This window comes from Canis aureus, chromosome 1 (genome assembly GCF_053574225.1).
Source record: "Canis aureus isolate CA01 chromosome 1, VMU_Caureus_v.1.0, whole genome shotgun sequence".
Classification (NCBI taxonomy): Eukaryota; Metazoa; Chordata; class Mammalia; order Carnivora; family Canidae; genus Canis; species Canis aureus.
This window is the reverse complement of record NC_135611.1, coordinates 114116613-114139752: the sequence shown is the minus strand read 5'-3', so window position 1 is coordinate 114139752 and position 23140 is coordinate 114116613. Positions and strand designations below refer to the sequence as shown.

Genomic DNA, 23140 nt, shown 5'->3' with positions numbered 1-23140 from the left:
CACAGAAATATTTCTATGCCATAAGAAAAATTATAGGGGTGGCATCAACATGAATGGTGGAGTAAGGACCACCAAAAATTTTTTTTCTCCTCCATAACATTAGTGAGAAAACTGGCCAAAAAAAAAATGTCCAGAATATAACTTTTTCGGGATTCTGGAAATTAATCAAAGGCTTCCAGCAACGTGAGAAGCATTCATTCAAGAAAAATGGCAGAAACTCAATAAGAACAGAGTTTTGTGGCATTTTAACTTATCCTTGTCCCATTCTCCAGCCCTTCAGCTTCACAGGAGCCTTGAAAGATAACAGCTCTCATTCAAGATGAAATACAGCAGCCTTGCAGCCACCAGATGAAGTACAACAGGGCCAGAGCTCTCTCAAAGTCACGTTCGCAAAGAGTTGTCATTATTTGGGGATCCCTGGGTGGCGCAGCGGTTTAGCGTCTGCCTTTGGCCCAGGGCGCGATCCTGGAGACCCGGGATCGAGTCCCACGTCAGGCTCCCGGTGCATGGAGCCTGCTTCTCCCTCTGCCTCTCTCTGTCTCTCTCTCTGTGTGACTATCATAAATAAATAAAAATTAAAAAAAAAAAAGAGTTGTCATTATTTGACCTATGGATCTTTGGAAGGCCCCATTTGCAAGGCTGTCTGTATTTGACGTAGAGCTTTTCCCAGTGGAAATAGCCTGTTTACAGGTGGTGGCATCTGTTAAAAAAGATACAGGCAGTTGTTCAACCCCATGGCTGCCTGAAGTGGAGGATAACAGTACAGGCAAACAATAAACTAACGAAAGATTTAAAAGGGTGAGCTGGAGAATGAGATGTCTGAGAGCTGAGGGCAGCCCGGGCGGCTCAGCGGTTTAGCGCTGCCTTCAGCCCAGGACCTGATTCTGGAGACCTGGGATCGAGTCCCACGTTGGCCTCCCTGCATGGAGCTTGCTTCTCCCCCTTCCTGTGTCTCTGCCTCTCTCTGTGTTTGTGTCTCTCATGAATAAATAAATAAAATCTTTATAAGAGCTTTGAAAATCTCTGACATAGTCTGAAAATCTAGAAAGCCATACATGTTCATGGAGCTTTATGAATATGCCCAAGGTTGTGTTCATGCCAAGGAAAGACCTTAGAAAGTCCTATGCTTACACACTGTACTGACCTTGAAGCTCTGCACAAGCAAAAAGTGAACATGAATGCAGAGTTTTAAACTGCCAGGCTAAGTGTTGAAAGCATGCTCCAACATACAGACAGCAAAACCTGTGGAATTGGCTCTAAGCATCTCAAGAAATTTCTGTCCATCACTAGCTAATTCATAAGATAACAGAGCAGAGATTTCAGTCTCCACACACAAGAAAGGACACAGACTTTGCAGAATAGTTTATAAATATTAGAAAAGTCACTAAAATAATCACTAGAACAAATAGCAACAAAAACAAACTTTGGGAAGGGGAGTATATGATTTCTAGAGTTGCCATTATAACAGTCAAAATGTCCAGTTTCCAACAAAAAAAATATTATGAAGCATACAAAGAAACAAGAAAATATGGCCTGAGACAAATGCTAGGAAAACATTCAAAAATATAGATGTAAAGAAACAAGAAATTTTTTTCTTTTTTTAATAATAAATTTATTTTTTATTTGTGTTCAGTTTGCCAACATACAGAATAACACCCAGTGCTCATCCCGTCAAGTGCCCCCCTCAGTGCCCGTCACCCATTCACCCCCACCCCCACCCTCTTCCCCTTCCACCACCCCTAGTTCGTTTCCCAGAGTTAGGAGTCTTCATGTTCTGTCTCCCTTTCTGATATTTCCTACCCATTTCTTCGCCCTTCCCTTCTATTCCCTTTCACTATTATTTATATTCCCCAAATGAATGAGACCATATGTTTGTCCTTCTCTGTTTGACTTATTTCACTCAGCATAATACCCTCCAGTTCCATCCACGTCGAAGCAAATGGTGGGTATTTGTCATTTCTAATGGCTGAGGAATATTCCATTGTATACATAAACCACATCTTCTCTATCCATTCATCTTTCGATGGACACCGAGGCTCCTTCCACAGTTTGGCTATTGTGGACATTGCTGCTTTACATATCGGGGTGCAGGTGTCCCGGCGAAGAAACAAGGAAATTAAAACCACATGATCATTTCCATAGACGCGGAAAAAGATTAAAAAAAAAAAACCCACAATAACCTTAACAACATTAATTAATTTGCTTTTGTTTTTTGGGGTTTTTAAAAAGAATTTACTTATTTATTAATGAGAGACACAGAGAGAGACAGAGACATAGGTAGAGGGAGAAGCAGGCTCCCTGTAGGGAGCCCGACACAGGACTTGATCCCAGGACCCCAGGATCATGACCTGAGCCAAAGGCAGATGCTCAACCACTGAGCCACCCAGGTGTCCTGGTACATGTGTTTGTATACTACATTGACCACCCTCAGAATTCTCTCCAAAAAAAGGATATTGAATTACATTCCCACCAACATTGTTTATGAGCCCATCACCTTCTACACACACTCGGCAGCACTTGTTAGCAATCAGCTTAAGTGTTGCTACTCTGCTGTCTACTTTTCTTTGATTTGAAATTTCATTTGCATCCAGAGTCCACCTAGCCATGGAAAAGAAGCCCCTTTCCTAATTAAATGTTTGATCTGGACAAATTATACTACATCTTTGATCCTCCTCTTTGATCTTCTGTTCATCTTAAACTGGGGATAAGGGATGCCTGGGTGGCTCAGAAGTTGAGCGTCTGCCTCTGGCTCAGGGCATGATCCTGGAGTCCTGGGATCAAGTCCCACATCAGGCTCCCTGCATGGAGACTGCTTCTCCCTCCTCCTGTGTCTCTGCCTCTGTGTGTGTGTGTGTGTGTGTGTGTGTGTGTGTGTGTGTGTCTTTCATGAATAAATAAATAAAATCTTTAAAATAAAATTGGGGATAAAATTCTTCTTTTCATGTGTTTATAAAAATAGAAAGACTAAGGTTATCTGGAAGGCTTGGTCAGAAGAGCATGTGACTCTTGGTCTTGGGGTTGTGAGTTCAAGCCCCACGTTGGGTGTAAAGATTACTTAAAAACAAAAAATGGGGATCCCTGGGTGGCGCGGCGGTTTGGCGCCTGCCTTTGGCCCAGAGCGCGATCCTGGAGACCCTGGATCGAATCCCACGTCGGGCTCCCGGTGCATGGAGCCTGCTTCTCCCTCTGCCTGTGTCTCTGCCTCTCTCTCTCTCAATGTGTGCCTATCATGAATAAATAAAAATTAAAACAAAAAACAAAAAACAAAAAATGTTGGGGGCACCTGGGTGGATCAGTGGTTGAACATCTGCCTTTGGCTCAGGTCATGATCCTGGGGTCCTGGGATTGGTCCTGCATCGGGCTCCCCGTGGGAAGCCGGCTTCTCCTTCTGCCTATGTCTCTGCCTCTCTCTCTGCCTCTCTCATGAGTGAATTAATTAAATATTTTTTAAAAATCTTGGAGTGCCTGGGTGGCTCAGTCAGTTAAGTGGCTGACTCTTGATTCCAGCTCAGGTCATGATCTCAGGGTCCTGGTATTGAGCTCCAAATTGGGCTCTACATTCAGCAGAGAGTCTGCTTCAGGATTCTTTCTCTCCCTACCCCCCCTTGCTTTTTATCTCTCATAAATAAATAAATAAATAAATAAATATATTTTTAAAATAGAACTATATACATGGGGCGCCTGGGTGGCTCAGTTGGTTGGGCATCTGCCTTAGGCTCAGGTCATGATCCTGGGGACCTGGAATTGAGCCCCACATCCAGCTCCCTGCTCAGCGGGGAGCCTGCTCTTCCCTCTTGCTTGTGCTCTATCTCTCTCTGTCTTTAAAATAAATAAATGAAATATTTTTTAAAGAAAAGACTCTACATAAAGCACTGCCACATAGTAGGAGTTCAATGACAGACAGCAGCCACAAGCATTACTAGAAATGGCATGCTGATGACAGCAGAGGAAGTTGCAGATCTCTGGTTTAATGGAGGACACAAGAAACAAAACTATGTGAAGTTGGGGTCTACATATTGCCAAATTACTCATATTTCCTGAGAATGGGGTTTGACTCATGGAATCTGAAATCACACATCTTAGACTCAAATCCTAGACCAACCACTCACTAGTTCTGTGGCACTGGGCAAGTGATATAATCTTTCTGTGCCTTGGTTTTCTCTGTCAAATGGGGATGAGAGTGATAATAACTACTACCTTATTAGGGGTAAACTAGTTAATGCAGAAAAGCTAAGGTGCCTAAAGCAGTGCCTGGCACTCAGTAAGTGCTATATAAATGTTATTAATATCAGTGCTTCTCTCTCTCTGTTCTTTCCAACCTTGCACACGTATATCTCTTTAGGAGATGAGAGGAAGAAAAGACTACTTGTCTTTTGTCTTTAAAGTCAATTGAATGGATCATGATCTCATGGATTGTGGGTTCAAGCCCCACATCGGGCTCATGCTCTGCCAGGAGTCTGCTTGAAGATTCTCTCCCTCTGCCCCTCCCCTCTCTAAAATGAATAAACAAATCTTAAAAAAAAAAATAAGTCAATTGACTGTAAGAAACCAAAGACTTAGGACGCCTGGGTGGCTCAGCATTTGAGCATCTGCCTTCTGCTCAGGGTATGATCCCAGGGTCCTGGGATTGAGTCCCACATCAGACTCCCTGCGAGGAGCCTGCTTCTCCCTCTGTGTCTCTGCCTGTGTCTCTGCCTCTCTCTCTCTGTGTCTTTCATGAATAAATAGATAAATCTGAAAGAAAGAGAAAGAAAGAAAAAAGAAAGAAGGAGCCTCAGGTTGTAGTATCCCTGAGTGTGAGCACTCCTTGCTGGTGACCTAGAGCTTGGGCTTACCCTCTCTCAAAGTCAGAGCCCAGGTGGAGGGAGGAGTTTACCTCAGAGGTTCCACCATTCTTTTGTTTCTGACAGTTGCAGATGATCTGGGGGAAGAAAAAGAAAAAGAATCTTGTGTATCTACTACCTGGTGTCCCTAGACAGTGACTTTCCATCTCTTAACACCAGGCTCCTTTTGTAGGAAATGATCATAGCACCTGCTGGTTTGAGTTGTTAGAGCTTCTTCACAGATTATCAATTAGGGTACAAACAAGAGGAATAATCTGAATCAAATGGTTCAAACAACAAGTGGTTTATTTGGTTCCTCCACTTCTAAACAAGCCATATAAGGGGTAGGCACCATTGTTTATAGCCTAAACAGCTCCAGATGTTTTCTGTATCTCTTCCTTTCTGCACAGAGTGGGGGAAAGAAATACACAAAAATTAACCAGAGTTACTCACTCTCATCCCTTCATTAATTATGTAAACCAAGAAGTAAACATTTCCCCGATCCCAGTGCCTAGAGGTAATTACTGCTTAGAATTTGTGACATAGTTTTTCAGACATTTTTTTCTAGCCACATACAGACAACATCTGCAAGTGTTCCAGATAGAACAAATACCTTTTAACCAAAAGAAAATCGTTGCTATATATGCTGATTTTAAACTAGTTGGGGCTTATCTAGAGCAGTGATTAAACATTCATATGCATAATCCACAAAGACAGAAGCAGACTGGCAGTTATTGGGGCTGGGAGGAAGGAGAGTTGGCAGGGGTAGGGGACGATTCAATGCTTACAGGGTTTCCACTTAGAGTGGTAAGTTGTAGCAGTGACGGTTGCACAACACTGTAAGTGTACTTCATGCTACTGAGTTGTACACTTTTCAAGGGTTGAACTGGCAATTGGTAAATTTTTATGTGATATATACTTCACCACAATTTTTTGAATTAAAAAAAATCATATCCCTAAAGAGGACAGAGGAAAGGTAAGTGAGTGCAGACAGGTGTAGGACATTAAGCAGTGTTGGGAACTGGAGCAAATTGAAGAGGTCAGGCTGGTGATCTCTCCTCAGCTCAATCAACTGTCACCATGGAGGGATGTGTGCCCAGTGTTAACAGGTTTTAGGACTTTTCAAGATAAAACAGAAATGCGGATTTTATATGAAAACCACCAGTTCAGGTACGTGGCAGGTAAGTGAAGTTTATTTTTGTTATTTTTATTTTTTTAATAATAAATTTATTTTTTATTGGTGTTCAATTTGCCAACATACAGAATAACACCCAGTGCTCATCCCGTCAAGTGCCCCCCTCAGTGCCCGCCACCCAGTCACCCCCACCCCCTGCCCTCCTCCCTTCCACTACCCCTAGTTCGTTTCCCAGAGTTAGGAGTCTTCCATGTTCTGTCTCCCTTTCTGATATTTCCCACTTATTTTTTTCTCCTTTCCCCTTTATTCCCTTTCACTATTATTTATATTCCCCAAATAAATTAGAACATACACTGTTTGTCCTTCTCTGTTTGACTTATTTCACTCAGCATAATACCCTCCAGTTCCATCCACGTCGAAGCAGATGGTGGGTATTTGTCGTTTCTAATGGCTGAGGAATATTCCATTGTATACATAAACCACATCTTCTTTATCCATTCATCTTTCGATGGACACCGAGGCTCCTTCCACAGTTTGGCTATTGTGGACATTGCTGCTAGAAACATCGGGGTGCAGGTGTCCCGGCGTTTCACTGCATCTGTATCTTTGGGGTAAATCCCCAGCAGTGCAATTGCTGGGTCGTAGGGCAGGTCTATTTTTAACTCTTTGAGGAACCTCCACACAGTTTTCCAGAGTGGCTGCACCAGTTCACATTCCCACCAACAGTGTAAGAGGGTTCCCTTTTCTCCGCATCTTCTCCAACATTTGTGGTTTCCTGCCTTGTTAATTTTCCCCATTCTCACTGGTGTGAGGTGGGATCTCATTGTGGTTTTGATTTGTATTTCCCTGATGGCAAGTGATGCGGGGCATTTTCTCATGTGCATGTTGGCCGTGTCTATGTCTTCCTCTGTGAGATTTCTCTTCATGTCTTTTGCCCATTTCATGATTGGATTGTTTGTTTCTTTGCTGTTGAGTTTAATAAGTTCTTTATAGATCTTGGATACTAGCCCTTTATCTGATAATTCATTTGCAAATATCTTCTCCCATTCTGTAGGTTGTCTCTTAGTTTTGTTGACTGTATCCTTTGCTGTGCAAAAGCTTCTTATTTTGATGAAGTCCCAATAGTTCATTTTTGCTTTTGTTTCTTTTGCCTTCGTGGATGTATCTTGCAAGAAGTTACTATGGCCGAGTTCAAAAAGGGTGTTGCCTGTGTTCTCCTCTAGGATTTTGATGGAATCTTGTCTCACATTTAGATCTTTCATCCATCTTGAGTTTATCTTTGTGTATGGTGAAAGAGAGTGGCCTAGTTTCATTCTTCTGCATGCGGATGTCCAATTTTCCCAGCACCATTTATTGCAGAGACTGTCTTTCTTCCAGTGGATAGTCTTTCCTCCTTTGTCGAATATTAGTTGACCATAAAGTTGAGGTTCCACTTCTGGATTCTCTATTCTGTTCCATTGATCTGTGTGTCTGTTTTTGTGCCAGTACCACACTGTCTTGATGACCACAGCTTTGTAGTCAAACTCTCCCTCTTCGTCGATGACATGATACTCTACATAGAAAACCCAAAACACTCCACCCCAAGATTGCTAGGACTCATACAGCAATTTGGCAGTGTGGCAGGATACAAAATCAATGCCCAGAAGTCAGTGGCATTTCTATACACTAACAATGAAACTGAAGAAAGAGAAATTAAGGAGTCAATCACATTTACAATTGCACCCAAAAGCATAAGATACCTAGGAATAAACCTAACCAAGGAGGTAAAGGATCTATACCCTAAAAACTACAGAACACTTCTGAAAGAAATTGAGGAAGACACAAAGAGATGGAAAAATATTCCGTGCTCATGGATTGGAAGAATTAATATTGTGAAAATGTCAATGTTACCCAGGGCAATTTACACGTTTAATGCAATCCCTATCAAAATACCATGGACTTTCTTCAGAGAGTTGAAACAAATTATTTTAAGATTTGTGTGGAATCAGAAAAGACCCCGAATAGCCAGGGGAATTTTAAAAAAGAAAACCATACCTGGGGGCATCACAATGCCAGATTTCAAGTGAAGTTTTTTTTTGAAACAGAGAGTGAGCTTGCAGGTCCCCAAATGACAACTTTGGCAGATCACCTTCGGGGTTCAGCCAGCCCACCCTAGGAATGCGGTACAAAGCGACAGGGGGCCAAGTACAAGGAGGGGTCCTGTGTGGGCAACACTGTGCCAGGGATGCAAGCCAGCTCCCCCACACTTTAAAACTGAGGGGGGCACTTGACCGGATAAGCACTGGGTGTTATACTATATGTTGGCAAATCGAGCTCAAATAAATAAACAAATAAATAAATAAATGGGAGCCGGGAACTGACTGCCTGAATCTCTGAGGATTGGATTAGGTTCAGCAAACATTGGCTCCTCCCCATTCCGCAGTGGGTTCCTCCTGGAACCTCCAGGAGGTGGTGGGCGTAGCCACATGCCTGACTTTGGTCAACGGAACGTTAGCAGACACTTCTGGGAACGGAGGTATCAAAGGTGCTGTGGCAGTTGGCTTGAGAAAATCAAGTCCTGGGTAGAAGCATGTTCCCTTCAGCCTGGCCCGAAGAATGAACACATACAGAACAAACCCCAAACCAGCCCACAGCCTGGAGCAAGCCCAGCCACCGAGGGGCCTGACGCAGTCACCCAATGTTTGCTGCAGCCGCTGAGTTTGTGGGTAGATCGTTTGTGGGTATCTGACTGCTATACATCACATCAGGAAGGAAACGATCTGTAAATCTTGCCCCAAACCACAGTCCCATGGTTTTCAAATATCTTTATATTCTTAAAAATTGTTGAGGACCCCAGTGAGCTCATATTTATGTGAGTTCTATCAGTACTTATTATATTAGAAGTTAATGAGGAGCCTGGGTGGCTCATCTGGTTAAGTGTCTGCTCGGCTCAGGTCATGATCTCAGGGTCCTGGATGGAGCCTGGCGTCTGGCTCCTTGCTCTGCGGAGAGTCTGCTTCTCCCTACTGTTCGCACATGCATTCTCTTTCTCTCTCTCTCAAATAAATAAATAAAACCTTAAAAAAAAAAGACATCCAGGAATGAAGTACTGATGCATGCTACAATGGATGTACCTCAATAACATTTTGCTAAGTGAAAGAAGTCAGTCACAAAAGACTACATACCGAAATAATTCCATTTGATATGAAATATTCAGAATAAGCAAATCTATATAGAAGAAAGTAGATTAGTCACTGCCAGGGGCCAGGGGTGGGGAAAGTGGGGGTAATTGCTCTTAGGTGATGGGTTTCTTGTTGGGGTGATGAAAACCTTCAGAAATTGATTGTAGCTATAGCTAACATAAGAACAGTCATTGGATCATATACTTCAAATGGGTAAGTTGTATGGGTGAATGTGAGTTATATCTCAATAAAACTGTTATTAAAACACACACACATGAGACACCTGGGTGGCTCAGTGGTTGAGCGTCTGCCTTTGGCTCAGGTTATGATCTTGGGGTCCTGGGATCAAGTCCTGCCTCAGGCTTCCCACAGGGAGCCTGCTTCACCCTCTGCCTATGTCTCTGCCTGTCTCCGTGTGTCTCTCATGAATAAATAAACAAAATCTTTAAACACACACACACACACACACACACACACACACACACACAAATACCTGGGCACACATCCCATTAGCTCACAGAGCAGTGGTACCCTCAGACATGTAACCTCTGGAAGACTCTGCTGAGTCCTGGAGGGAGAATGACAGTGACAGGGGCAAAAAAAAAAATCATACTCATCTTTTTTTTAAAGATTTCATTTATTTATTCATGAGAGACACTGAAGGAGGCAGAGAGACAGGAAGAAGGAGAAGCAGGCTCCTCGCAGGGAGCCCAATGCAAGACTCGACCCCAGGACCCCAGGATCACAACCTGAGCCAAAGGCAGATGCTCAACCACTGAACCACCCAGGCACCTCTATATCATGCTCATCTTATAGAAATAGTACCAAAATGATCCCTGGCTCACACTCAGAACCACTGCCTCAGATGCTGGGGGATCAGGATTGAGGTCCACAGGGCATGTGTCTTTCAGGAACCCTGGGGCTAGGGCCCCCATCACTGCTCCTCCACAGTTACCAATTCTTTAGACCATTCTCAGTTTCTGCTCCATGGAGATAAGTGCCTCCAAGGGCACCTCAGCACTTCCCCATCCCCTCAACCTTCCCGCCTACTAGGGAGTTAGCTATCAGGGAAGGTTGTTTGGAGTAGGGGCAACCAGTTTGGAGTGTCCATGGAGAGTTAGCCAGACACAGAAATGGAAAAGAGACTCCCTGGTGTAAGAACAATCTCCTCTGAATGGGGAGTGACTAGCTGTCCAGGACCCCCAAGAGGTATCCCACCTCTGAGCATGCAAAATTCTCTTCTTTCTCCCGCCTTGAACCCATTGACCCTTGTTCTTAACGAGACTGATTGTCAATACTGCTTCCAGTGTTGTGTGCTTCCCTGTATATACTCAGTCGGATTTCATCTTTACCGCAATTCTAGGGGGTAAGTGCTGGGTTGACCCCATTTTATGGCTGAAGAAACTGAGGCTCAAAGAAATGAGGTAATTCACTTAAGATCACACAGGGTAGGGGCTCCTGGGTGGCTCAGTCGGTTAAACATCAGATTCTTGATTTCGGCTCAGGTAATGATCTCAGGGTTCTAGGACTGAGCCCTGTGTTGAGTTCCATGCTGGGCGTAGAGTGTGCTTGGGGTCTCTCTCTCCCTCTCCCTTTCCCCTCCCTGCCCTAAAAAAGGTGGGGGGAATCACACAGGGTAGAGTGGACTTTCATAAATGTATTTTTGACCCCAAATCTCTGGTCTTTGCCATTGCTTCATATTTTATCTTATAGCCTTGAACACACACTCTTTGGGAGCAAGTCTCGCTTATTATTTGTTATTCTTTTTCACCCTATGCCTGAGACATTGAATTGGGACAAGTGGGTGCTCGGTTTTAAGTAGATGGTTTAAACTTCTCCCCCTGACTACATCAGACCTTCCTGGAAACAACCCTGGCAACTTGCAGCATTTTGCTGAGCATGTATTATGTGCAAGGCATGTCCTCAGTATTTCAAATGCACCAATGCATTCCATCTCCACTGCAACCCTAGGGGGTGGGTAACCTGCTTTACAGATGAAGAAACTGAGGTACAGCACAATGCTTTGCTCAGTACTGTGCACATCGAGCAAATGTCCGGGCCAGGGTCTGATTTTAGCCAGCTCTTGCTTTTAACCATACCATACTGTGTCTGGAGGATCTGAAGGAAGCACAAGAATGTACGACTTTTGCCAAGATGTTCACACTCAGAGGGGAACACTTGGGTGGCTCAGTTAAGCCTCCAATTCTTGATTTAATCTCAGGTCATGATCTCAAGGTCTGCATTTTGGGTCCTGCACTCAGAACAGAGACTGCTTAAGATTCTCTCTCTCTCTGCCCCTTCCCCCACTAGCTCATGAGCTCATGCACTCATTTTCTCTCTCTCTCTCCCTCTCCCCACCGCTCATTCTCTCTCTCAAAATCTTTTTAAAAAATACATCCACATACCAATAGTACAGATAAAATTAAAGAAGGAACAAATTCATTCTAAGGTAGTGGTAAGTGCTGTGTTCACTCTTGCATTCATTTAAATATATTTATTGAGCTCCTATTCTGTCCGGCACTGTTCTGATGCTGGGGTTTCAGCAAGAACACAAGGGAGAAAATTTATTCACTGCCCCTGTGTATCTTATGCAGTCTGATGGGGAGACAAATAACAAACAAAATGATGAGTAAATTACATAAGGTGGCGATTAATGCAATGGAGGGATTATATACCAAGAAGACAAGGGGTACTGAGGCAGAGCTATGAAATTAAAGGGGTGGCCACAGACATCCTCACTCAAAAGGCAGCTGTTTAAAAAAAATTATTTACTTATTCATGAGAGACACAGAGAGACAGAGACACAGGCAGAGGGAGAAGCAGGCTTCCTGCCAGGAGCCCGATGTGGGACTCAATCCAAGGACCCTGGGATCACGACCTGAGACGAAGGCAGATGCTCAACCTCAACCACTGTGCCCCAGAAGGCAAATTTTGAGCAGAGGCCTGAGGGACGGGAGAGAAGGAGCCATGTGAATCCTGGGGAAGGAAATTCCAGACAGATTGAGTGAGCAAGGAGGGAAAGAGGAGATGAAGTCAGAGTTGATAGGGCCCAGGAGGGGATTGGGGGGCAATCATGCCAGGCCTTTTAGGCCTTTGAGGGGAATTTGGATTTTGCTCTTAGGGAAGCCACTGGCAGTAATAAGTAGAGAAAGGACATGATCCAGTTTGCATTTCAACAAGAGAATAATTTAGCCAGGCAGGAGTGGAAGGACAGAGCCCGGCTAGGGGGCAATTGTAAAAGCCCAGAGAAGAGATGATGTGTGTCTGGACACCTGGATGGCTCAGCGGTTGAGTGTCTGCCTTCAGCTCAGGGTGTGATCCCAGGATCTGGGATCGAGTCCCCACATCAGGCTCCCGGTAGGAAGCCTGCTTCTCCCTCTGCCTGTGTCTCTGCTTCTCTCTCTGTGTCTCTCATGAATCAATAAATAAAATATTAAAGAAGAGAGAGAGAGATGATGTGTGTCTTGGCCCAGGGTGTTCACATTTGGGATCTTTCACAAATAAAGTCAACAGGATTTGCTGACAGATCAGTCAGCGACATATGGAATAAAGAGAGGAGTCCATCAAAGACAATCCCAAAGATTTTGGCATAAGCACCAGAACTGATGGAGTTGTCAGTAACTGAGGCAGGGAAGCCTGTGGGATGAGCAGGTTTAGGAGAGAAGATCAGGAACTTGATCTTGGACACAAACAGGGGAAGAGTTGTCATCACACATCTAAGGGAAGAATCCAGGAGGTAGGTTTGCACCAGAGACAGAAAATTGGGATTGATGCTGGATGTGGAGATTCCCCTGCCCAGATCCTCTGCCCAGATCCCCCTCCAAGGTCAGGCTTGCCTCTCCAGCCACTGGGAGTGGTGTCAGATCTCTCAGGTGTACAGAACCACCTTGCCCAAAGGCAGGCCCTGCATGGATGGACATCCCCATCGGTGACTGAGGGAGTCAGGCATATAAGACCCAGGAATTTGAGCCACACAGGGGACAACTCTAATAGGCTCTGGGTCAAACAAGGGGCAACTGTAGTAGATTATCCATGCTCCAGAGTGCCTTGTAGGATCAGTCAAGGCCAGCCTCAGGCCTGGATCACAGTTCAAATTCCCCATCCACCCATTGCTGGTTCCACCTGCTTTAGGGAAAGCCAGTTGCCTGTCATGAGCACACTATGGAGAATTGAGGCCTACCAACAGCCAGCATTGTCTTCCACGAGTGTGACTGCGCCATCTTAGAAGGGGATCCCCCAGCCCCAGTCAAGCCTTCTGATGACGGCAGCCCTCCAAATGTCTTCACTGTCAGGGCTTCGAGCCAGAGCCATTCATCCAAGCCTCCCCAGTACCTGATCCACCGAAAGCTTTGAGCGGCTTAAGAGAAAATATTGCCGTTGTGCACAGTGGCCACCAGATGGCGTCTAGACTCCAAGGATGGAAACCAAGCTGCCACCAACATTATAAACAGATCAATTGCCCCTCAGTCTACAAATGTATCACAATCCTAATAAAAATGTCATCAGAGTTTCTTCCTAGACCCAAACAACTTGATTAGGAGGAGAAGGAAAAACCCAGAAAGTAGCTCTACCAGATATTAAAACCAATATAAAACAATGTTATTGGTGCACGAATAAGCATACAGAGCAAGGGGAAAATGACAAAATCCAGAAATAGAACCAATTGCTTATGTAAATGTATATGATACTATAATCGTTTTTAATTCAGGAAGGGACTTTGGGGAAGTTTTTAACGTACTAATAATGGAGCAATTAGACAACCAGGAGGAAAAGCTGGAACTCACTCCTCACATTAGATATCACGTTAAATCAAAGTGTATCAAAGATCTAAGTGAAAACATACAACCCTCAAATGATATAAGAAAACACTGCTGAGTTTCCCAATAATGCAGGAGCTGGGTAAATTTTCCAAACTATTCATCAGAATTTCTAAAAATTTGTCAAAAGAAGAAAGAAAAGAGAATCTTAGGGGTGCCTAGGTGGCTCAGCCGGTCAAGGTCAAGCATCTGCCTTCAGCTCAGGTCATGATCCCAGGTTCCTAAGATCGAATTCTACACATTGGGCTCCCTGCTTGGTGAGGGAGCTTCTCCCTCAGCCTCTCACCCTTGCTCGTGATGTCTCTCTCTCTCTCTCTCTCTCTCAAATAAATAAATAAAATCCTTTAAAAAGAGAGAGAATCTTGTTGAATGGCCAAACAAAAACGAAACCCTTTTGCAACTTCAAAACTTAAAACTACCCTGCACAAACTAAAAACTACAGATGACAAAATGAGAAAAATACTTACACTTTGTATCACAAAGCATTCATAACCCTAAAATATAAAAAAAAATTATCTAGAAATTGAGGGGGGAAAAGACCAAGAAACCTTCTGAAAGGTGGCAAGATACACCAACAGAAAGTGCACCATATAAGGAAATGCCAATGTCTCCTAGGGATATAAAGATATGGTCTACCTCGCTCACAATTTTTAAAAACTGGGCCTAAGAGTTTGGGCCCCAGAAGTAGCAGCTGCAGGAAGCAGCTAGTGCCCCTAGAACGGGGGGGAACAGAGCCACTCACGAGGGGGGCCCCCACCCACTGGTGCTGATGTTTGCGCTAAACCTGGCTTTGCAGGAGCTAGCAAACCACAGCCTGGCTTCGGGTGCTGGCACAGCAAAGAAGCACGGCTGGGCTAACGCGCTCAGGAACAGCAGGCAAGTTCCTTCTGCCTAGGGTGTCCAACCATCCCGCCAAGGGGTTCCTGGGCGGCAGAACTTTGAGTGCTGAAGCTGGGAAAGTCCTGGGCCAACCAGAACGAGTTAATCACCCAACTTCTGCAGTCTAACAACCCTATTGCCAGGATCTCACAGAGAACCATCTGGCAAAGCAGAAATGTGGTTTCCCAGCTCAGCATCACAACGCAAAGCAAAAGAGGAGGGTGGGTTTGGAGCTCAGCGAGAAGAGCTTCATCATTGATACTGACTCCTCATGGTCTTCCTGGTCCTCTGGGGTCCATCCTCTGGACAGAGGCGAGGGAATGGAGAGGGTGACAGCAAGGACACTATACACATAGGTAAAACCCATCGTTTCAGACTCTTGCCAGAAACCTTTCAGTAGCTGCCGGTGACTTTGCGATTTATAGTGAGAAACATATGTTTGGTCTCTGTCTCCCTTCCTGACGCAGGGTCCCCAAAACCCTTGGATTTCCTTAAGTGGTAAGAGTGATAAAGTGAAAGGAGCATCTTTAGTTATTCATTACAAGCCCCTTTCAACCACGCCTGTGTTTTAGGTTAATGCAGTGACCTTTAGAAAGCCCCTAGGATGGGGGCTTTTTGCCAGAGAACCAACTTCTGAGAACTTTCAGCCTCATCCTCACTGACCTCCAAGAAGGGAAGAGAGGCTAGAGATTGAGTTAATGCCCAAAGGCCAATGATTTAAATTTTTATTTATTTATTTTAGAGGGAGTGTGTGCGCACGCAGGGGGTCTAGGGGCAGAACGAGAAGGAGAGTCTTCTTTTTTGTTGTTTTGTTTTAAAGATTTTATTTATTTATTCATGAGAGACATAGAGAGAGGGAGAGACAGGCAAAGGGAGAAGCAGGTTCCTTGCGGAGAGCCGGATGTGGGACTCGATCCCAAGATCTCGACCTGAGCCAAAGGCAGATGTTCAACCACTGAGCTGCCCAGGTGCCCGAGAGGGAGAGAGTCTTAATCAGATTCCGAGCTGAGCAAGGATCCCAATGAGGGGCTTGATCTCACGACCCCGAGATCATGATCTGGGCTGAAACCAAGGGTCAGATGATTAACTGATTGTACCTGGTGCCTAAGCAATGAGCCTCACTCAGAGCTTCCGAGAGCTTCCACGCTGGTGAACACAGGTTGGTGCTGGGAGGGTGACGTTCCTGGACAGCGTGTGGCAGCTCCACACCCCTCTCCCCACCCCCTGCCCTAGGCATCCCTTCCATCTGGCTGTCCCTAAGTTGTATCCTTTATAATAAACCAGTAGTCCAGTACGTAAACTGTCTTCCTCAGTTCTATGAGCTGTTCTAGCAAATTATGGACCCCCATGGAAGGGGTCACAGGAACCACAATTTGTAACCAAGTCAGACAGAAGTTGCAGGTAGCCTGCAGACCCAGTACTTGCAATCAGCATCTGGGGAGGGGCCAGTCTTGTAGGAATGAGACCTGGACCTGTGGAGTCTCATGTTAACTCCAGAGTCAGAAGTGAATTGAATTGTAAGACATCCAGTTGGTGTCCTCAGAGAACTGGAAAACTTCCAGCTATGGGACCCCCCCTCCCCCCTGCGCATTCAGTGACCAGTACTGAGAGTAGGGCCATGAGTGATAGAACTTTTCCTTTTCACTGCCTACCGGCCAATCACAGTAGAATTCCAACTTTTTAAATAAAGATTTTATTAGGGTGCCTGGTTGGCTCAGTGGTTAAGCATCTGCCTTTGGCTCAGGGTGTGATCCTGGGGTCCTGGAATGCAGTCCCCTATCAGGCTCTCCGCAGGGAGCCTGCTTCTTCCTCTGCCTATGTCTCTGCCTCTCTCTGTCTGTCTCTCAGGAATAAATAATAAAATTAAAATATTTTATTTATTTATATTAGTGAGAGAGTGAGAAAAGGAGCAGATGGAACAGGAAAGAATCTCAAGCAGACTCCCTGCTGAGCGTGAAGCCTGATGAGGGGTTCAATCTCACCACCCTGAGATCATGACTTGAGCCAAGACCAAGAGTTGGATGCCTAACAGATTGAGCCATTGGGGGACCCCTAAATTCCAGCTTTTTTATGAGGCATCAAAGGCTCTTCAGAATTATTTTTAAAAAATTAAAATAAACCAAAACAAATAACAAAGTTATTTGTAGTTACAGCCTAGCCTCATCCCCTTTCCTGAGCTTTATGTTCCAGAAATATATAAATCTTTGTTTCCTAAAGCAAATCATATTCCCAAGGTGCTATGCTTCAAATAGACTGTTCCGCATCTGGGTGAAAAACAAGTAAACCTCTTTTTTTTTTTTTTTTTGGAGAAAAACATCATATGAGAAGATGTGTTTCCCCCTTTAAGAATGGAAATTGGTTTTCAATCAATAAAGCATTAGCTGGATTTGAAGGCCAGAGAAAATCTCAAAGCAAATGTATTTTTGAATTCCACAGTATTTACTGTTCTTGAGCTTCTAACACCCAAGGAGAAAAAAGATGAGAAGACTCCCAGTGCTAATGAAACTTGCTAGGTTTTCTTTCCTGTTAAGGATATTTATACCTGAATTCTTTTTAAGGCCCCAAACACTTTTAGATGAATTCCATAAATGAAAAGCCATGGTTGGTTTGAAAATTAGAGGTGGTTTGTAAAATCATATCTGATAATATAAAAGATTCAACTGTAGTTTACTAAGCTTCTTTTTTTTTGTTGTTTTTTTAGTAATGTCCATACTCAATCGGGGCTCAAACTCACAACCCCAAGATCAAGAGTTCCATGCTCTTCCCACTGAGCCAGCCAGGGACCCCTACTAAGCTTATTTTTAGACTCAAAGGCTACTAATGAAGCTCCTTGTAAGGTTATGTGATTAAGAGTGATTTTGCTCTTGGGACGCCTGGGTGGCTCAGTGGTTGGGTGCCTGCCTTTGGCTCAGGTCGTGATCCCGGGACCCGGGATCGAGTTCTGCATCGGGCTCCCTGCGAGGAGCCTGCTTCTCCCTCTGCCTATCTCTGCCTCTCTCTCACACAGTCTGTGTCTCTCGTAAATAAATAATAAATAAATCTTTTTTTTAAAGTGACTTTGCTTTTCTTCTCTCTTTCTACTGCAATATTTTTTTTTTTAAGCAGGTGATTTCTGACCAGTTTTGTTTGGTTTTTCTCCAACATAAATTCATTTGTGAGGACTTTCAAGGCAAACCCAAGGCTCCTTATAAGATTTCACAGGATTCCACACCTTCGTCCGTTGAGCAGGATTGTAACTGCTTCATGGTATTTCTGCTATGCTGGTCCTCCTTTTGGGCAGGAACTGTGGGTTTTGGTCTCCAGACTGCATGTTATCTTTCCTTGGATGGACACAATATCTTTCTTAGGGTGGATGCTCATTAAACATTTGTTGAGTGAATGCAACAGCACTTTCGATACAATTGAGTTCCAAGGCAGCCCCAGATGATGATTACTTAACCTCGGGCAAGTTTATGGTTAGATGAGTGTCAACTGACTGGCGGATGGAAGGTGGAGTGCAGGGGGTTTGAGTGGGCGTCCCAGTGCCAGACTGCCCATCTTGGCAGCTGCTGAGATTTTTTTTTTAAAGATTTTATTTATTTATTCATGAGAGACACAGAGGCAGAGACACAGGCAGAGGGAGAAGCAGGCTCGCTGTGGAGAGCCTGATGTGGGACTTGATCCCAGGACCCCAGGATCATGACCTGAGCCAAAGGAAGATGCTCAAGCACTGACCCACCCAGGTGCCCCCCAGAACTTGAGATTTTTGATAAAACTTAAATGTTCACTGTTGAAGCTATTTTCTTTGAAATGTGGTCAGTGGTACTCAACTTCACAGTTTTAAGAACTAAAAGCAGTAATATGCTCCTTAATTAACAGTGATCTGACATACAGCAAGCACTTGCTCAGTAAATCCCTCACTTTGGACTCCTTCTGTCTCCTAGCTATTCTGGGGCAGTTCTGTCTCTCCTCCCACAACCCCAAAAATGCACCCCGCTGACCAGCTAGCTCAGCAACTTCTTCTGTATCCCCCAGAAAAAAAAAAAGTTCTCCAAAGGAAGGACCCAGATAAGAACCACTCAGCCACACAACTCTCCATCTCTGACTCTTGCTGTGAAGTCATTTGAAAAACCAGAGTAACTTTCTTGGGCCTTGGGGTCACACCACATGGGGAAGAACTAATTAAGCAAGGTCAAGTGCTGGCCTCAGGTTTCATAACAGTAAATGCCACTCAAAGGAACAGCAAGGCAGAGTCGCCCCTGTGGGTTTCTAGCCAAATGCCCAGGCCCTGCTGGTTGCAGTGCTTCCTGCATGCATTTCCCCAAGCATGCTGCTGCAAGGCTGCCTGACTGCAAGGCCCTGCCCCAGCAGTGCAGCAGGTACCACCCTTGGCCGTGGCTAGGTCTTAGAGACCTAGCAGTAATAGAGACCACAGTGCCTTTGTAATAAAAGAGTCTTGCTGTCAGACCCTGCTCCAGTACCACCCTGGCAAGGACTGAGACTAAGAGAAGAAGGAGCTCTTCGTGGGTCACAGGGGGTGGGGGGAGGGGATGAGGTGGGTGGTCACCAGGCTGGTGACCACCGTTGGCAGATGTCACCTTGCTACAAATGCACCTAAGCCAGTGTATTAGCTCTCTGGGGCTGTCATAACAAAGTACCACGGACTGGGTGGCTCACACAACGGAAACATATTGCCTCTCGGTTCTGGAAGCTACAAGTCCAAAATCAAGGTGTCAGGAGGGTACCTTTGAGGGCTGAGAGGGAAGGATCTGTTCCAGAATCTTCTACCTGCCTCTTCACAACCTCTTCCCTCTGTGCGTGCCTGTGTCCATATTCTCCGATTCTTATAAGGACAGCAGCCCTATTGGGGTAGGGCCACCCTAATGACCTCATTCTAACTTGATACATCTGTAAAGACCTGTCTTTCACATCCTGGAAGTCCTGGGGGATTAGGACTTCAAAACAGACATGGGGTGTGGCGGGAGGGAGGGCACAATTCATCCATCACAGCCAGCTTGGCCATTCACAGTCATTAGAGATATCAGTCACCCCATCATTGAGAGCGCCTCATCTCCATCCCACAGCTCATCGCCATGGAGTGTGCTTCATCGAAACAGGGCTTGTCCAAGTGCTGTCACAGATATAAACACCAATTATCAGACTGACAATAAAACAGCCATACAACCTGTTCCGTAAAATCCGTGAGGCCCAGGTTCCACCACGTTAGGCACATCATATGAAAGGTCCTCTGGAAACAACTGAAACCATATGCTAGCCATATGTCAGCCAATCTCCTTAGGATCAGGAGGCAGCAACTCCCATAGCAGAGGGCACAGGATCCAAAAACTCCAGGGCTAAGGTGCCACTGGCTCACAGGACTGGAGCTGACACAATGTGTCTTCCCAATCTACGTTTTGACTATCCCTCATCTACTAAAGTGAAAGCAGTTCTAACATCTGTTATGCTAACTCAAGGACTCTCTGTGTTGCCTGGAGAGAAAGATCACTAAATGGCCTATAGTCGCCAGTCTGGAGTGTTGGCCCTGAGATTAGGGTCTTTCAAATGATAACGATCCCATGTGCAACTATGTAGATCCAAACAGAACACCCACATAACCATCACTCTGTCTCAACTATATTTTTTTTCTCTTCAGATTTTTAATAACTCTCTTGGCAATACTCTTTCTTTCAAAATAAAAAATATAAGGGTGGGATCCCTGGGTGGCGCAGCGGTTTGGCGCCTGCCTTTGGCCCAGGGCGCGATCCTGGAGACCCGGGATCGAGTCCCACGTCGGGCTCCCGGTGCATGGAGCCTGCTTCTCCCTCTGCCTGTGTCTCTGCCTCTCTCTCTCTCTGTGTGACTATCATAAATAAATAAAAATTAAAAAAAAATTAAAAAAAATATAAGAGTGCCTGGGTGGCTCAGTCGGTTAAGCATCTGCCTTTGGCTCAAGTCATGATCTCGGGGTCCTGGGATCGAGTCCTGCATCAGGCTCCCTGCTCAGTGGGGAGCCTGCTTCTCCTTCTCCCTCTGCCCCTCCCCCTGCTCATGCTCTCTCTGTCAAATAAATAAAATCATAAATAAAATAAAATAAATAAAATAAAAATCATTAATTAATTAATTAACTAAATAAAAATATACAGGTGCCTGGCTGGCTCAGTCAGAAGAGCATGTGACTCTGGATCTTGGTGTACGTTTGAGCCCCACACTGGGTGTGGAGATTACTTAAAAATAAAACCTTTAAAAAATAAAAATGAATAAAATAAAAATATACTTACATAAAGTTTATAATGAAAATAATTCTCTACCCCATCCCACTCCCCACCCTACCCATCCTCAACCCCAGCTCTGCTCCTCAGAATGTATAGGAGTATCTTAAAGTCAATACAGACAATACAACAACTCTCACCTGCAAAGCTCACTCTTCCTGGACACCATATAGCCTGCATTTTACCATTAGGGGAAAAAAGGAGGTGGTGATGAAGCCTTTTTTTGTGAGTAGAATGAACTGCACATGCAGGTTCAGAGGTGATGTGATTCAGCAGATTCAAGGAATTGATGGAAACCCAATATGGCAAGCATATGGTTCAAAAACTTGAGATGTCACTCACATGCCATCAAATTCAACATTTTCAAGATATAAGTCAGTGGTTTTCAGCACACTGTGAATGACCACCCATGACCACAATATTTTCATCACACTAAAAAGAAATCCCACCCCAATTAGCAATCACTCCTTGTCCCCTTCTCCCCTCAGCCCCTGGCAACCACGAAACCCTCACTTTCTGTCTCTGTGGATATTTGTTTCTATTCTGGACAACTCATGTAAATAGAATAATAACAATATTTGTCCTCTTACATCTAATTTTGTTCAGCCAGCATAATGTTGTCAAGGTTCAGCCAGATCATAGCATGTCTCAGAACTTCACTCCTTTTTATGGCTGAATTATATTTCATTTTATGCTACATTTTGTTTATCCATTCATCAGTTGATGAGCATTTGGGTTGCTTCCAATTTTTTTTTTTTTTTTAAGAGGGGTGGATTGTGCACAGAGAGGGAGAAGAAGAGAGATTATCTCAAGCAGGCTCCACACCCAGCCTCCCACTCCCCGATGTGATGCTCAATCTCACAATCCTGAGATCATGACCTGAGTTGAAATCAAGAGTTAGACACTTAACCAACCGAGTCACCCAGATGCTCGTGTTTCCACTTTCTGACCACTACAGATAATGCTGCTGTGAATGTTTACGCACAGGTTTCCATGTTTCCGTGTGAAAGTCTGTTCAATTCTCTTGAGCATTTACTTCAAAATGAAATTGCTGAGTTAAGTGCCAACTCAGTGTTTAACTTGCTCAAGGACAGGTGTGTAGTTCAAGGACAGCGCTGAGGACAGGTGAGAGCACAGCTTGTATTAGTTTCCGGTTTCTGTTGCCACAACAGACTGGGGAGCTTAGACAACAGATATTTATTGTCTCACAGGTTCTGGAGGCTGGAGGTCTAAGATCAAGGTGTCAGCAGGGTTGGTTTCTCCTGAAGCCTCTCTCCTTGGCTCCCAGATGACTTCACTGTGTCCTTACGTGGCCTTTTCCGGTTGTGTGCACATCCTTGGTGTCTTTTCCTCTTTGTACAAGGACCCCAGTCCCATGGGATTTGGACTCCACCCTTATGGCTTCATTTACCTTAATTACCCCCGTAAAGGGGGTCACATTGGGTCACATTCGGTCACACTGGGGATTGGACATCAACACACAGGTCTGGGGGTCGGGGGTGGACACAGCTCATTCCATCACCAGGTGATAAGGTAGGAGGTGAACAGGGACCAGAACCAGATCACAAGAGCCTTGGGAGACATGTTTGGGGTCATTCTTCTTCACCCACCTATGCCCAGAGGTCCCCAGGGAATTGACTCCATGGAGAGTCCCCTTTCTGTCCTTTACCTTCCAGGTAGGACTAAGCACTAAGCATAGTTCAACGGTGCATTTTTCAAGGTTGTCCAGGTTAAGAGTAAATCTGATGGGAACTAGCAGAGAGAAACTGCCTGAAGAGTAAATGCCTGGGAGGGATTATGCAAATTAGACACAAGTGACCTGGCCTCTTTAGGCGGCCTGGCCTTCGGTGGGTCAGCCACAGAAAAGAACCAAGCCTTCAATTCCTGCATTCAACAAATCTGAAGGCCTATTATGTCAGGGATTATTCTAGGCCGTGGGGCCCCTGGAGAGCTTTTTTTCTAGGCCTGTACCATCCAACATGGTAGTCACTGGCACAGTTGGCGATTAAGTACTGGCAATGTGGCCAGTCTGAACTGAAGTGTGCTAAAGCATAAAATAACCAGCTTTATATAAACT

General features: G+C 44.7%; 1 long non-coding RNA gene across 3 annotated transcripts in view; it reads right to left on the bottom strand.

Moving 5' to 3' along the window:
• Positions 1 to 1743: 1743 nt before the first annotated feature.
• LOC144285931 (uncharacterized) overlaps positions 1744 to 23140 on the bottom strand; it is a 37453-nt gene continuing 16056 nt past the window's right edge. The window contains exons 3-4 of one of the 3 annotated variants that reach the window (XR_013354072.1): positions 4836 to 4921; positions 1744 to 2068 (exon numbers count right to left, since the gene is read on the bottom strand). This is a non-coding gene — a long non-coding RNA (uncharacterized LOC144285931). The other 2 variants (XR_013354075.1, XR_013354076.1) reach the window with 2 other exon arrangements.